We start from the raw sequence: 15,689 nt of genomic DNA on the forward strand, positions 1-15,689 counted from the left end.
AAAAAAAAAAAAAAAAAAATAAATGAATAAATAAATGAACTGCGAAACGCGTGGAAGTAAGGAAAAATGTTTGCGGCTTTTTGAGTCAGAGACCCAACAGTAAATCGAAATGAAATGTTTCGACGACATATTTCAAAAAAATGATGAAGTATTTAATACATAAAGTTAATATAGTTTGTATGTGTAAGTGTATATGTGTGTATTTGCGCGCGCGCGCGCGCGCGAAAGGCTTGATCGATGCTGGCTATCAATCAGGTCTGTATCTCGAGCAAATGTATGGATCGCGGATCTCTCGTCTGCGTTTTATAAATTGTTTAGAGGTGCAAAGCGCATGTCTCTTCGGAAAAAGATAATATTTGCAATAATCACACTCCGTGTTGCGGCAACTCTCTGCTCCAAGTAAAAAGCAATTAGTTCGCGGTTCAAAACTGAACTCGCGCGCATAGAAAAAAAGGATGTGCCGAAAAATTAAATTTATATCAATAGGACCGCGATGCGTATATAATTTTTGACGTGCTGAATTTTATATCTCGATACGTTCATTTGTTCGTCGCGCGCGCGCCCGCTGGAATCTGCCATTCGACGTGGCGAGATGAAGGGTACCTGACATCACAGTTATTGCATAATTATGCAAATTTCGAGCTACACCAACCTACGATCATACGGATGTTTCGATTGGTATAAAAATATTTGACGCATTTGAATATCGAGGGGTGGTGGAGCGCTCGTTCATAGGAGGGGGAGAAGGAGGAGCACGAGCGAAAATATGAAACGGGTTAAAATCAGATTTATCCTCTTTCGTGTGTTGCAACATTACCTGTCATATCCCCGAGTCGCCGGTGACATGCCGGGCAGTTTGCAGCGGTTAAATCAAAATGCGCCATATATCCATAGAGCAATGGACCGTCAAGTGTCAGCACACTTTGTCCGCATTTAATTTCGACGGTCTTCAAAGCCTCGCGTTTCGTTATTGTTCTTTTCGTTTTTTGTCCAAACCAACCCGTCGTATTGTGTGTTGCGCTAAATGTTTTACATATACGCAATTCAAATATCAAAAAACTCTTTTTTTGCGAACAACGATTCTCCCGTATTTGATCGATTCGCGTAACACTAGGTACGTGTTTTCTCTGTGTGTGTTAGTAACGGGAAAAATAAAAACTGATGAGCAGCTGAATTGGAGCGCTGCTGGAATATAAAACAGATATGTTCCCTTTCGTTACGTATCGAAATTTCGACATTTTCTAGGCATTTGCCTCGAACGTAATAAAAGTTCATACTCTTGTTTTTGGGGGGTTTTTTTTTGTTCGTCACAATCCCCATAAATGCAAGATTTGTATCAACAAAATATAAATTTATATTATATACATATATAAATATGTTAAATAAGTATATACGTGTATTTTTTCGGTAACTTCTCCGGCATCTTTAGCCGACAGATTAATGCGATATTTTAATGAGGCGCGTGGTGAGGTGTCTACCGCGCGAGGATGATCGCGAGAATCGCGCGTTCGCGGTAAACATAGTCTCTCTCTCTGTCGACGTTACATGTTTTACGGAGTCGTGAAAGGCACAAGCTCTCGCGCGCGGAGAACGAGTGGAAAACTCGTCGAGTATATGTGGGTCTGGTGTCGCTGCCGCAAAGCGGGGATAGCCGTAGGGGTTGTAAGGGGTAGGTGCGTCGGCGTGTTGCGCCGTAGCTTTTGCCGCGGCGCCTAGCAGTCCATTGGCGAAGCTCTAACGAGCACCGGGTGAGAGCGGAGAGCATTTCCACGGACCGATTCATAAGAACTCGAGCGAGCGAAAGTGGACGTGCTTTTTTCTCGCGTGCGCGCATCGCTTCGGACGGACGTATTATATTTATTTTCTGCATACACGCTTGCTCTTCGGCAACTAAAAGATCTAAAAAATTGTACCGGTGGTTTCCGATACGCCTACAAAATATACATATATAATTTTTCGTCGCGTCGATAACCAATTAAACGTTACTGAAGAAATAAACACGGGGAATTGTTTTATACATATATAGTGCGAAGAGAGCGCGGCACACTGTGATGTGTGATGCGCGTCATATGTCGTCACACGGACGAAAAAAAATTTGAAAAGCGGTGCTTTCGGACGTGTATCCTCGATGAACGAGCACCGTGAAATTTTAGTGCTCCGGACCTCGAATCTGTCAGCGGCATGTGATCGTGCACGAGAGAAAGGAAGATAAATCGCGCGCGAGTTCCGCACGCGATCTCGAGCTAACCCCGCTTTATATTTTTTTGATATCGGTTGCTGCGGTTCGCGGAGTGATCATAAAAATTGGAAACGCTGGTACACGTAACAGTCCGAGTATTCCTCTTTTTTTTTTTTGGCTTTGTATCTTTCGTCTACGAATATAAAATTCTTACGATGTGTTACGCGCGCGTTTCACATCGGAAAGAAACGGAGACTAAAAGTTGGAGGACGAGAGAGAATTTCTGAAGAGAAATTCTGTTTACAAGATAATATTATTCAAAATTTAATGCAATTCTACAAGTCCGTAATCTTGCTCGGAATCCTCGATATTACGTCTGATACTCATATTTTTCGAAAAGTTTTTTGATGTCAAAGCGTTGTTATACATATATATTTATTTATGCGCGATATTACACAGACTTAAACAAAAATATTCGACACAGACCATATACGTAGTTTTTGTAAAGCAAAAATATTTATCTGGAAATTATAAACGAACGAGAGACGGTCGAAAAAATGCAATTTTTATGTAACAAAAGGAAGAAAAAACCATACGTGCGTATATTCGACGAGCTTTCTATGTATAACATCGCGGACGTAATCTTACCGCGCGGTTAACTTGTGTCACGTTGTTAGCTTGGATTAAAAAACTGTACTGGTCACCACAAAAGTGGGACACGTTCGGTCCCCGCCCTTCGCGGTGTTACCTGGCTCGGTCGAAGGGAACAAAGAGAGGAAAGATGAAAAAGTAAAAAGAAGAACGAAAAAGAAAAAAAAAAAAAACTAAATGCACATCAAATTACGCGTCACGGAGGTTACATGAGCTTTATGACGTAATTTGCGCCATCGAAGGCACACGACGGGATCGACATTATAAATGCAAAGAATTTCTCTGAACCAGATTGCGATAGATTTTTTTTTATGAGTGAGCTGCAGTTAGTTCGACGGATATCGATAAAAAGTTTTAATCTTTATTATATTTAAATCTCGCGCGACTATTTATTGATTAAGAAAAGACAATTTACCTACTTATTCATTTCTTTTCAAATTTGTATGTATTTGTATGTGCGTGTGTATGATAAGCGATGTGATTTAAGACGACGACGGACGATTGGACGACATTCTCACATTTTTATCACGTTCATGATTTAATTGAATTTTCTTGCAGGATTTGTCAGATTCAATAACATTTACTTCGGAGAGCCGCTGTTTGCAAAGCATTGATACTGTTAACAATCGTTAGCCCGACACAGTTCCCGATACACATTTAACGTGCTTCGGGCTGTTCAGAATCCGAGCGAGGATTTTCACATTTCATCTAACTAATAGACAGGTCTTTTCTCGCTTTTTTAGTTACTTTGACGTCGAACGCGTTTTTTTTTTTCAATAATATTAAAACTCGCGCGTGACGCCATAGTGACGTCATTATTTCCTCTCTTGGTTTTCCGAAATTACATACTACATTCGCATATGCAACATATAAAATGATAACTGCAAAAGTTATCGATTGCGAGCGTAATAATAACGCTCGCTGACGTATATTCGAACTCAAATCAATTGCACATATGAAAAACAGTTTTCTAAGCCGTGTTCCCGGACAATTGACGTTTTCGTGAGATTGTAAATCGGGCGATGTTTCGCGGGGATTATTGTTTCGACACATCGAGCTGTGATTCCACGCGATTACTCCCGGTCGAACGATAGTTCCCCTCCTGTAGTGACCACCTCCTCCCCGCCCTAGTTTGTGCAGATGTATCGCACGCTATCTGACAGGATGCGCGTATCGGCGGACCGTGAATGACTATTACTACTTGAAGCGATAATCCCGAAATGCTGGCGTTGCCGCGGGACAGATTCGGTTTCGCAGTGATGATGACAGCGGTTCGCGCGAGCGAATCATAAGCACGATCCGGGAGGAAGTAAATAATTGTATGATTTAAGCCCGTTTATAAGCGACAATGAAAGAGAACGAGGTGTGAGAGGAACAACCGTATTAGCCTCAATATAAGACTTTTCTTTTCATAACGGAAGGTGTCAATAATAGAGGGGGAGATTTGTGATTCTGACAGAATCAATTTTGGTGAAATTGCACGAAGAGGAGAAGAACGGAGGGGAGCGAGTGATTCGACGACCGAGGACCGTCGAGGGGAAAAAGGAAGCGAGCGAGGCGTCGAAAAATAAGGCGTGCGAAAACACATTTTTCGGAGGGCACCTCGCGGGATACTTCACAGTGTTTGCGGCCGTACACAAAACAAGTGAGTTACACACATACACACACACACACACACATCGATAGCATTGTGATCGATAATTAACACGCTCATGTGCGTAAGGTTTATTAGCGCGCGTTTGCATTTCCCAGTGCGCCAAATCGATAACGCTGATTTACATATTTTCCGATAACGCCGCATACTTAAACGTGGGCGCGTTAGTGCTGTAATCGCGTGTTATTATCCTACGTGCGTGTAACGAGCGCTCGTGGGATCGCTTCCTGATCGCGCTTCCGATGCTTTTAATTAGCGCGATTTAAGGTCACGTCCCGGACGTTACTTCGCGCGCTATCGTCGACGATTGTTCGTCAGAGTTCGGGAATAATTGAGTCATATGATAAATATACCAATATATTGAGTCATATGATAAATATACCCTGTACTTGCGATAAAAAGTTTGCAATCTATTACGCGCTAATGTATATTCAATTTGGGAGAAATTAGATCGCAATTAAAATATTATCGAAATATTTATGTATATTCAGCACTCATTATATACAGATAAATGTATTTCGGAATGATAAAAAAAGTATCTATACGTACGGTGCGCGTAAAAATTGATAAGTTATCCGCAAACAATTTTGTCATCCCGGAGCTTTTCTTTGGAAATAATTGTGGCTTTATGATGGCGTTTATATATATATATATATATATATATATATATATATATAAATAGATAGATAGAGGAAGAGAAAGAGAGAGAGAGAAAGACATCGCCCACTTATATTACCAATAACAGTGCAATATTTGCCACTTGGCAGTTACAGGATATGAAATACTCTCGCGAGTTTCCCTACAATATGGCATCCGCTAAAATAAGTTCGCGCTCCTCAAGCAGCAGCAGCAGCAGTTTTATCGCTCATCCAGATTTTCATTACATTTCTCTTATACTCGTGAAAATATTTTAAAGCGGAAACTAAGACGAGATATCCGGATATATATAATATCCCCTCGTGATTTGCATTTTCACGCTTGCGGCGCGTCTCCACATTAGTGGGAGAAACACTTTTCTATCTGCATTAATAAACGAGATTTGTGAGAGCCATTCGTTTTAGTGGAACAGAGCGTATAACGCGCCGGTCGGGCGCGCGCGGCGCTGTATCGCGAACGGATTGAATTTATTCATTGCGTGTAACCACCGCCGCGCAATTGTTTCTTTACACGGCTGATAGGATGACTGTGTTCGGCTCAAATAATCGGCTATAATATATATACTGGTTAAATCGTACTTGAAATATATATTGTTAAATTAAATGACAAATTTAAAGTGATGCAATTTATTATTTGCTGTCGCCGTCGATTATTAGCGCGATGACTGTATTTTCGGCCGATTAGAAGGGAATTACATACGGCTTATTTGCGCGATGAGGTGTCGGGGATATAAATGCTCCTGTATTATAATACGGCCGTTACGTTCGTACGTGACGCGCGCCAAGCCAGCTTGTGCGCAGGATGCGCCTCGTCGCTACGCTGTGCGCGCCTCACGTAAGGTGAAAACAGGTCAAGAGGATCCCTGTCATAAGAAAGTTAATACCGCATATGTCGCAGCTTGCTGAGCGTGGCGGCAAGAACGGGCCACTTTTAAATGATAAATTACTTCTAATGGCGTCAGTTTGCTGGCTGGTGCGAACTTTGATGAGTTTTTATCCGCGTTTACTCCTCGGAGGGAGGCGACTTGCGCGCGTCTTATATATATATATATATATATATACATACACACACGCTTAATCCAGACGGGTTAATCTTTGCGATGCCTCATTTTTGTCTCGCGGTCCAATCTTTCCGATCGATACACCATCTAAATTTGATTTGGAAAATTTGAGGATTTTTTTTCACAGATCGCGCGGCTAATAAGTTTATTCTTAGACATACGTACACAAAGACAGACACATACAGACATTCGCGATCGTGTAACTACGACGTGTTTCGCAAAACATTCCAGATGTGACTTTCATTTAAAGATCTTTCGCTAATATTAACGGTTTCCTCAACAATTGCCGTTCGTGTTTCTCTCTGTGCGAATGAATCCTGTCGACGACGACGCGCGCGCGCGCGCGCGCGTTACAGAATTCCCTTAACCCGATTTACATCCGGGAAACTTAATTGGAGAAACAGGAGCTGGTGCCACTGTACTGGTACAATCTCTATCACTCTGTAGTAAAATTCCAATCAGCTCGCGCTGCGATGGCGTTCTCGCGCTCGTCCGTTTCTGCGATGGCCACGACTTGATTCTAATTATTGTTTTACCTTTTGATACGTGTCGGCGAAACATATTACTATACCGGGATCATTTTACGCAACAACACATGCGGCATCGACATACATGCGTGTCGACGTGTAGGTATCGGCATAGCTCGCAGCAATATTTGCACTTTAAACGTTCAGCTCAATTATATATAACAGTACCGCGACGTTATTGGTAATAATATTCAACGGTGAATGCGAGGCCGAAAATTACTATTCGCAAAATTGACAAATATCGAGCGAAATAATTGGCTATTGAATTTAAGCTGTTTGAAATTGACTAACTGCAACCGACTGGAATGAAAACTTTGCGGATGTAAAAAACACACGCAACATGGTAATAATGAAAACGTTTAATACTGCAGCGGACGTTAAAGCAACTGAAGAGACAATATTTCTGTTTTTTTTTTTTTTCAGTTTTACACTAACTATATGTATCCCACTGCGCAGTTTCTCGTTGCGTTTTCACGAAAGTTCGGTGAGGCGAGAGAAATAAGCGGCATTAAGACAACTAATTAAATATTTTATAACAGCGGTAACAACTTTACCAGTAAATCTTGCGGGAAGAGAGAGAAATCTCACGACGCTCTCTTGCTCGCGAGAAAGGGTGTCCGCGCGTTACACAAGACTGTGTAATATAAATTGTAAAGTGTTTCGCGGAGCTATCTCGAAGGAACGGAGCGTTCTCTCTCTCTCTCTCTCTCTCTCTCTCTCTCCCGGGTGCGCAGAAGATACGAAACACTTGTACGATCTCTTCATCGTCCCTTCCTCTCATTATCGTCAATTTAAACGCAAAATTTTGATCCTTATAATCCATTTGCGCCGTTATTTCTCTTCCCGCATTTTCCTAATAATAGAACGTGTGCGAACGGACTGTTTTTAATTGGAAACGTAATATTCAAAATTCGCTTACGCAATTAAACATCAATCGAATTACTTAGGAAGGTTTCCGCATTATATTTATCGCTTCGAGAAAAATCCGCAGCTAATGATCGCGCGATAAATACCCCCGGCGCGATAAGTCCCGCGGACACGACAAAGAGAGTGTCCTCATTACCTCCAGTAGCGTCGATTTATTCAGAAGGAAGTATGTACATGATCTCCGTCTGGTTATCTCTACTCTCTCGCGCGCCCGTAACGTGGGTCGCGCTGGATGTAAGCCGCATTGCCAGCGACAGCTTGATCGCTCCTTAAATTACTTTCCACGCCCGCGAGCATCGCTCGTGGCGCGGTGAAACGTTTATACTTGTCTTCACCACCCCCGGCGACATCCTAGGAAGGTAGAAGAGGAGGATGCAATCCGCGCATTCGTTTAACTCGCTCGGTGTTTACTGCGTCGCGGGGATTATATCTTGCATTATAACGACGCACTGCAACGAATGCTTAATGGGGTGGCACAATAGAGCGGGGGATGCGCGCGCGTGCCTATACGCGCGTCTGCGACTTCGTTCGTGAGATAAAGGGGGAGGAAGAGAGAAGAGAGAGAAAAGGATCTCTTCTCCGTCTTATATACGCCGCGCGCTTTCTCGCGCCCGATCCTCGTTCGTCGTTGTTGCACCCTTTTCTCGTATCGCGCATTCTCCCTCGTGTTACATACACATAGCAAGCACAGCAGCTCTTACCCTCGATACGCTCGTAAGTTGCTACGAAATGTCGTCTTGGGGGCGAAAGTTCGCAGTTGCCGTAATTGAACCACCATATCGCGCGCAGTTATCGACCGCAAATCCAGGATTGCCACGTTTATACCTCGGAGAGTGATTTCCCGACGATGTCTGTCGGGTGCAGTCGCGCTGCTTACGATGCTCGCATGTACTCACACTTGGTGTTTCTAGCGAATCGTGAATCGCAAAGCAAACGACGAGGAAACGATAATATTGCGCGACGACGAATAATAATAGCACGCGCGCGCGAGCGCGTTATCTTATACGATATGTATTATGACGAAATTTGTTTTGCGAGAATTCGATTTTATATTCCTGTTGTAAAGAGAGAGAGAGAGAGAGAGAGAGAGAGAGAGAGAGAGAGAGAGAGAGATTCGACGTTCCGTTGCTCGCTCGAGGAATAACGAAAATTTCGCCGCAAAATCTCGCGTCAATCTTGGAAGTACTAGAGTATGCATTTAATCAGCCATTCCTCCCACCCTTTTTCCGTATCCTTCCAATAATTCTTGTTCCGTGTGCTTGCGCGCTCCTTCAGCAACATTCCGAGTTTTCGCTGAAAATTCTACGTTTTTCGATAGCAATCAGCCGCCCGGATCGATATATCGGATGTGTAAGGTACCACTCCGAATGCTTATTCCTATCGTGCCGGCACGATTATGTTCGTTCTCGAAGGGAGCTCGCGACCCTTTCGACGTTTTTCCGAGTGTGCGCGCCTGTGTGTGTGTGTGCGTTTCTTCCAAGAGGACCGGGAAGCGTTCCAGAATGCGTCGCAATCTACTGGCTGATTTCTTGTAGCTTAATGTTGTTAGAACTGTCAACGTGTCTCTGTGAAGATAGCTGATGAGAAGGAAGTGTCTTCCGCATCGTTGAATCGCAATGTCTGTGTCGATATGTATGCAACTTTTTATTACGCGATAAAACAATTGAATACACGTACGTAAAACATAATAACGAAACAATTTTGTCTCGATAACAAGAGATGGATCCGTGTTTTTGCTCGATATTCGCGCAAGATCTCGCGAATAAATGAACTGTCTCGGTTAATGAAATTTGATATCAAAACTCGATAGCTTCTTGAGCAGTTTTTTTTTATTTTTGTTTGTAAGCAAAATGAACAACAACGACGGGAAAAAGAAGCGGTCAAAAGAAGAATAAAATCGCGTCTTGAGATCAAGAGGATCTTATTACGGGATAAATTGTGTATACTCGTTACAGTTTCTTATACAATGAAGTTTAAACAAGAAGCTAAAGAAGAGAAGTGTGTATATATATATATATATATATATATTAACAATGTCCTTGGTCGTATTACATTCTTGCTCGTACAAAAGCGCGAGTTGACTCCCCTCGTTACACCAGTAAAGCCATTAAATTTACATAAAAATGTTCCCCCCGTGAGATCGTGGGCTATTCGCGCGGGGCGCGAGGTCGAAGAGGTGAAGTTTATATCTGCGAGTACGGCTTTATACTGTCAGATTAAGGAGTTGGAGTTTAACTTTTAACCCCGAGATTAACTGCAAACCGATGCGTTAGTGTGCGCACATTTCTCGAGCGCGCGCGCAACTATGAGAACGATGGATTCTCGTATTTTTCCATCCTTGCGATGATGAGAAAGATAACCATCGCGTGATCGCCATTTTTTTTTCCCCAACATGTAAAGTGCAAAGTCTCGGTGCAGTCATAATATTATCACTGAATTTAAATACTGTAAGAAGAAAGTTTGAAAATTAAACAACGAAAAGTTTTAATTTATCCGTCTTTTTTTTTGGCGTGTGTGCGTAACGTTACGATTCACGCACGCGTGTGAATCCGGCTCGCAAAACTCTTATAAAAGTTGAATTCTTAGCAGTTTTTCTCTCGCGCACGTGTGCGCGTTTCGCATTTTTATGCGCGATTAAATGCGAACTAATGAACGGGAACTTATAAATTTTCTGTCTCTTTTCTGTCTCTTTATCTCAATACTTTATCTTTCGATACAATTATCCATTACTTCGCCACCGCTTCGTTGCTAATGACAAAATAGAGAATACTCGCGGCGGATTCGTATTTTCACTTCTTTTCCGCTCGTTCTGGGCGCCGGTGGAGAAACCGGCGGAAGAAGAGAAAAAGAAAACGGGGGTATATCCGAATCTCAGGTCCCAGAGACCCATTAACGCGCCAAGGGAGAAACTTTCCACGCGAATAATGCAAATTATCCTCGAAACGCCCGAAGGTAGTCGCGCGTCGCACTTTGTCTCCCCTTCCGCTCTCTCAGGTCTTTCTTCCTCCTGATTCTCCAGTCTTGTAACCAGCAGTCTCTCTATCTCGCAACACTCCGTTCTCCTCTTCGTTCCCTCTCCCTCCCCCTCCCACCCTTGTTCTCTCGCACGCTTGCACTTGGCCCCCTTTGCTCCTCATTTCTCCCCCTCCCGTTCGTGCGAGAATTTAATCGTTCGCGCGAAAGTCCGACTTCGCGACCGAAACGAGTTAATCCGTTTACGTTAATGCGAATGGGAACGCGTGAAATCCACTTTGAAAGCAGGATTGGTGCTCGTTCACAGGCATATCAGCCGTTCCGGTGCGATTACGACTTGACGTTGGAACTTTTCAATTTTTATTAATGAAGTTAAATTTATCAAACTCTTTTTTTTGAAAGAGAGAGAGAAAGAGAGAAAAAAAAGAGAAAGAAAACAGAGGCGATGAGCCAACATATATCTTCAATTGTTCTATTATAAAAATGCAATACGTGTCCATCTTATTATTATCCCTTGTTACTCCCATGATATCCGGACGTATAATGCGGGCTAATTAATCGCCGGTGTGCGTATGTAGATACATACATATATATATATATATATATATGTATATATAGATAACACCGAGTTATTTCCGTGCGGTCGCGACGCGCTTAATTAATTCCGACAAAAAAATTAGTGGGACTCGAATCGCTGGATTCGAAACAGCTGTCGTGATGCTTCATAAGATTGTTCGCAAAATGGAAATTTAGTTACAAACGTTCTCTCCGTAATGTATGTCAAATATCACGCGTTTTTTCTCGTTACGATGTACCGCGCACCGCCATACGTCATATCCTAACTAATTAGGATGCTGCCATCTCCGATAGATGTTTTTCGCTTTTAATTTTGTTTGACAAAACACGTAGTTTTGGACATGTGTATATATATATATATATATATATATATATATATACACACACATATATAGCACATATCCGTGGCACAGACAACACGTTTCACGCGGAAGTATGCTGCGTTAGATTTCATAGAGCAGCTCGCACATTATGTGGCGTTTATTTTAAACACATGTACACGCAATACAATCGCGCAGTTAGTTTCTCTCTCTTTCTTTTTCTCTCTTTCTCTCTTTTTCTTTTACTCTGTTGCACAGGAACAAATACATTATTCACTATATAGTTTTTTTTTCTTGTTTTTTTAACTATGCTTTTCGATATGCATGTATCTCGTTTGTAACGCGGAAAATGTTTCACGTTGGAGTAGTTTTACTGCGCGATATGAAGGATTAAATGATTTACATGCGCGCACATTTCGGTACCTGTACGCACATACTTGACAAGCATGAAATCGTACATTTTCGAAAATAGTAATAGAACTAATAGAATAATTTGAATAATGGCGCTCGGTTAATAGAGTCCGAGAGAAGGGCCGATCGAAATTATTTCAGTAATACATAGAAGCGTTGCGATCGTTATCGTTGACGTAGACGAAAAACGGCTGTGCCGGTGATACGTGGCGAATTGCCATCATTAATTCAATTTGCGAGCCGCATCAGCCGACAAGTGCTCGAGCGCAGGACGAAGAAGAAAGACCTCCGCACATAAAATGGTGGCCATTTGTGATCTTATCGGAACGCGTCCGTTCTCTCCTCCTCCTCTATGATAGTTCGGCTCGCCCCCTACTTTTTATTCAAGTTGAAACGTTGAGCCATAAATTATTTCCCGATTTCGGAGAATTATACGAGCCCTACGATCGAGACCTCGATTTATATGTTGCGTGTGTGTTATATACTTCGCGTTGTATATTAAATTTTAGAAGCTCACGGAACAAAATATCACATCGTCCATGTCACGGTTCAACGTTTATGTGTAATTGAATCGTCACTTTCGTAGCTAGAGACTAATTACTTGTGTATATCTGTAATAATGAAGTCCGTAGAGATATTCCATTGTGTTACGGAACACGATAGCGAAACTTGGAAGGAACGCGGCGACAAAAGAGAGGGATTAGATTAGATTAGTTTTATTTATATAGCGCTCTAGGGAAGAGTACTTTCAAGCGCAAAAAATTAACAAGATTAAAAATAATATGAAAAATAACAAAATTAAAAATAAATATAAACAAATAATAAGTGAGTATAAATAACGAGAAAACAAAGAAAAGAGAGAGAGAGAAAGAGTGAAAGGAGAGAAGACACGATAAGTCGATAAGTAATTTTTGCATTCAGGGCATCGTTCTGCATCGTTCATTGTACTCATTAAGTGGAGTTCCGGAATAATTAAGATACTCGGTGATGATTGATCACTTCAGAAGTTTTAGAAATACGTTGCTCCGTTGTTTGTTGTGTTCACAAGACGATGCCTCGCTTAAATATCACGTTTACATGAAATCAACACCGCATGTATTTTGCACAAATTGTTCGCGCACACATATGTTCGCACACGACACGGCGAGAAGAAGGAAAAGTTTGCGGAGCAAAGAGTTCACGTGATAAATCGAAAAGCATCAATGTTTATGACTGCAGCTCTCAATAGGTATAACAATGGCTCGATTATTTGATAGCCTTCGAAAATTGCGGTATTGCTACCAGGAAATTTCTGGTTTTCGTGCTCCACGACGAACACAGTTCGATATATAAAACTAATATTTACGAGCCCGCTGCTTCCGCGCCAGTAATATTTTGCTTCTGAAAACCGTGGAATGATGTTAGTAGGATATGAGGAAAAAACGTTGTAAATATCCGCCGCGTCATTGAACTATAAATATGCCGGGAGATAAGAATGAAAGGCGATATTCCGAGTTATTCGATTAAATATGTCTTTCACGTTGGATTGCAGAATTTTGTAACTCCCTTTTCTTTTTTTTTAGCTTCTTTTCTGACGCAAGAATTAAACTCGAAAGAAGAATCTATAATCTGATGATCACAAAAGTCACTACCGGGGTGTGACATAATATTGTCGAAAATTTACACAAAAAGTCTTAAGCCGACTTAAAAATTGTTGAGGAAATTAAATCAGATATTTTTTTTTCTCGTAAAATAAAGTGTAATCGCACAATATTGTTATCGATCTGACATAAAGTGTTTCGCTACAGGTCGCTGGAAAATCAACCCGGTGGAGCTCATCGTTGTAATCGGGTCGTTTCCTGGTAAAAGCTTCCGTGCCGTATCTCTGATACAATAACGGCCGGTTGCTGTCAGTTACATCATAGTAAATTAACATCGCTGTATACAGCCGCTCATAATTAGCGAGTTTTCAAAGTTTAAATTTAAAAAAAAAAAGAAAAAAAAATCGTCCATCGAAGTAATAATAAAACGAGCGCTAAAAAACGAAGATGTTTATTATTATTATTAGCGCGCGCTATCTCGACTCACACGGTCATGCTGAACGTTCGAACGACGCTTAAACTTCACCATTCGGATCGCAACTCACTACTCACCGCACTTTCCTGGCAAGACGCCGTTTAATGGAGGTAGTTTTGCCTACAAAATTAAGCCGTAAACTCGCTGCGCGATAAATTATAGTGGCAACATTTGCCCGTAAAATTACAGATTGTTCGCCTTTGAAAGCGTAATCGCGGATGTGTTTGCCGACGGAAAAGATGGAAAGAGGAGAGAAAGAGAGAGACGGACGGGGGAGATATGTACGCTCATAAATATCTATGAACTTGTTACATAAGGGACTTATTAATATTAAAATCGGAAGAGGACAAACACAGTGGCGTGCGCGCGAAATTGTTGAGGGAACCGTTACGAGTGGTATTAATGGTCTCACGGGGTACGGGCTTCGTATCCGGTGAGAAATATACACGGGGATATTTTGCGCTTTTTGATGTCGATGTAAAAGCGTCGGATAATATGAGAAATACGCGGGGAATAAGAGCGTTTGTAAGCAATGCGCAACGTTATCGCGCGCGGCACAACGTTTTCGATATTTTCATTGATTTCTTTTGTTGGGAACAAATATCGTACATTTTCCGCATCAGCAGATACACCACGTACACAGAAAGATATTATTTCATACGATGCCCTTTATTTTGCGCGCACAGAAAATATCACACGGTAAAACGTTTCGCACACAATATACAACATTCATTTCGCGCGCGCATCATGCACGTCGCGACGTCGCTAATCGCGTAAACACCATGCGATTTTAATACACCTGTTCGCGGTTCTTTATCGCGCGCAAGTCCCAACGGGAAGGAAGATCGCGTTTTGCTATCTCGCGGGAGTGGAGATTAAAACCAATCCAGCGCTTTGTTTTTGAATTCAAAGTTTGTTTTTTGTCTTTTTGTTTGTTTTTTTTTTTTTTTTTCACCAAGTTGCCAATCAGTCGGACTTATGGAAGATAATTTGCATCATCGTTGTCGAATGTAGGCGGGAGAGGAATTTTCAAAGTTACTCGAACATCTGGAAGGGAAGAATTTCTAATGAAATGTTTCCGAGAGATGAGAAACTCGAGTGTCAGACAGACTTTCTATAGTAATAGAATATCCCGGGCGTTCTATAGGAAGAAACGGATGGATGGATAGATAGACGGAGAAAAAAATAGATCGGGGAAAGATGAGAAGGGGGGTAAGAATTGATTGATTCGATCTGACTCGCATTCGCGATAATGATATATCCGGAGGGCGACAATCCGAGAATCAAAGATTCGCCTTCTTTTCACGTGGGTTAAGTCATTCGCGTTCCTTAACGACGCTCGGCGTCGCGCGTCGTGCGCGACTGCTTAGTCGGCAAACTTGAGCTGATAGTTTGAGGTTGAGTAATCAGGCCGTGTGGCTAATTAGGTCGTTAATGAACAGATCGATGAACGCCGGCCGTTAGAAGGGTTCTCTTTGACGTTGCTCGACGATGCCGTCGGTGGTCGGTGCCAACGACGACAATGGCGGCGAACACGGTGAAAACGCTGGGATTAATGCCGGTCGGGGGTTCTGCGTCGCAGCCAAACACGGAATCGTGATTTCTCCAAATATATCTGGAACTAATAATCTCTCGGGAAATTTCGACGAGAAAACAACCAAGAGTAGGGAAATGCCTGTTCGCTCTTAATATATTATAT

At 42.0% G+C, this 15,689-nt stretch overlaps 1 protein-coding gene across 8 annotated transcripts in view; it reads left to right on the plus strand.

Moving 5' to 3' along the window:
* LOC109855548 (peroxidasin) overlaps positions 1-15,689 on the plus strand; it is a 142,223-nt gene that overhangs the window by 8,139 nt on the left and 118,395 nt on the right. The window contains exons 1-3 of one of the 8 annotated variants that reach the window (XM_020429941.1): positions 1,734-2,316; positions 3,797-4,149; positions 4,230-4,475. The exons of 1 other annotated variant lie outside the window; for it this stretch is intronic. The gene's annotated coding sequence lies outside the window, so the exon portion shown is untranslated. Of the gene's footprint in view, positions 1-1,596; positions 1,670-1,733; positions 2,317-3,796; positions 4,476-15,689 lie in introns of those variants that run through there. 6 more of the 8 variants (XM_020429942.1, XM_020429938.1, XM_020429935.1 and 3 more) reach the window with 6 other exon arrangements.

Source organism: Pseudomyrmex gracilis, unplaced genomic scaffold (assembly GCF_002006095.1).
Source record: "Pseudomyrmex gracilis isolate BER0280 unplaced genomic scaffold, ASM200609v1 scaffold_92, whole genome shotgun sequence".
NCBI classification, from domain to species: Eukaryota; Metazoa; Arthropoda; class Insecta; order Hymenoptera; family Formicidae; genus Pseudomyrmex; species Pseudomyrmex gracilis.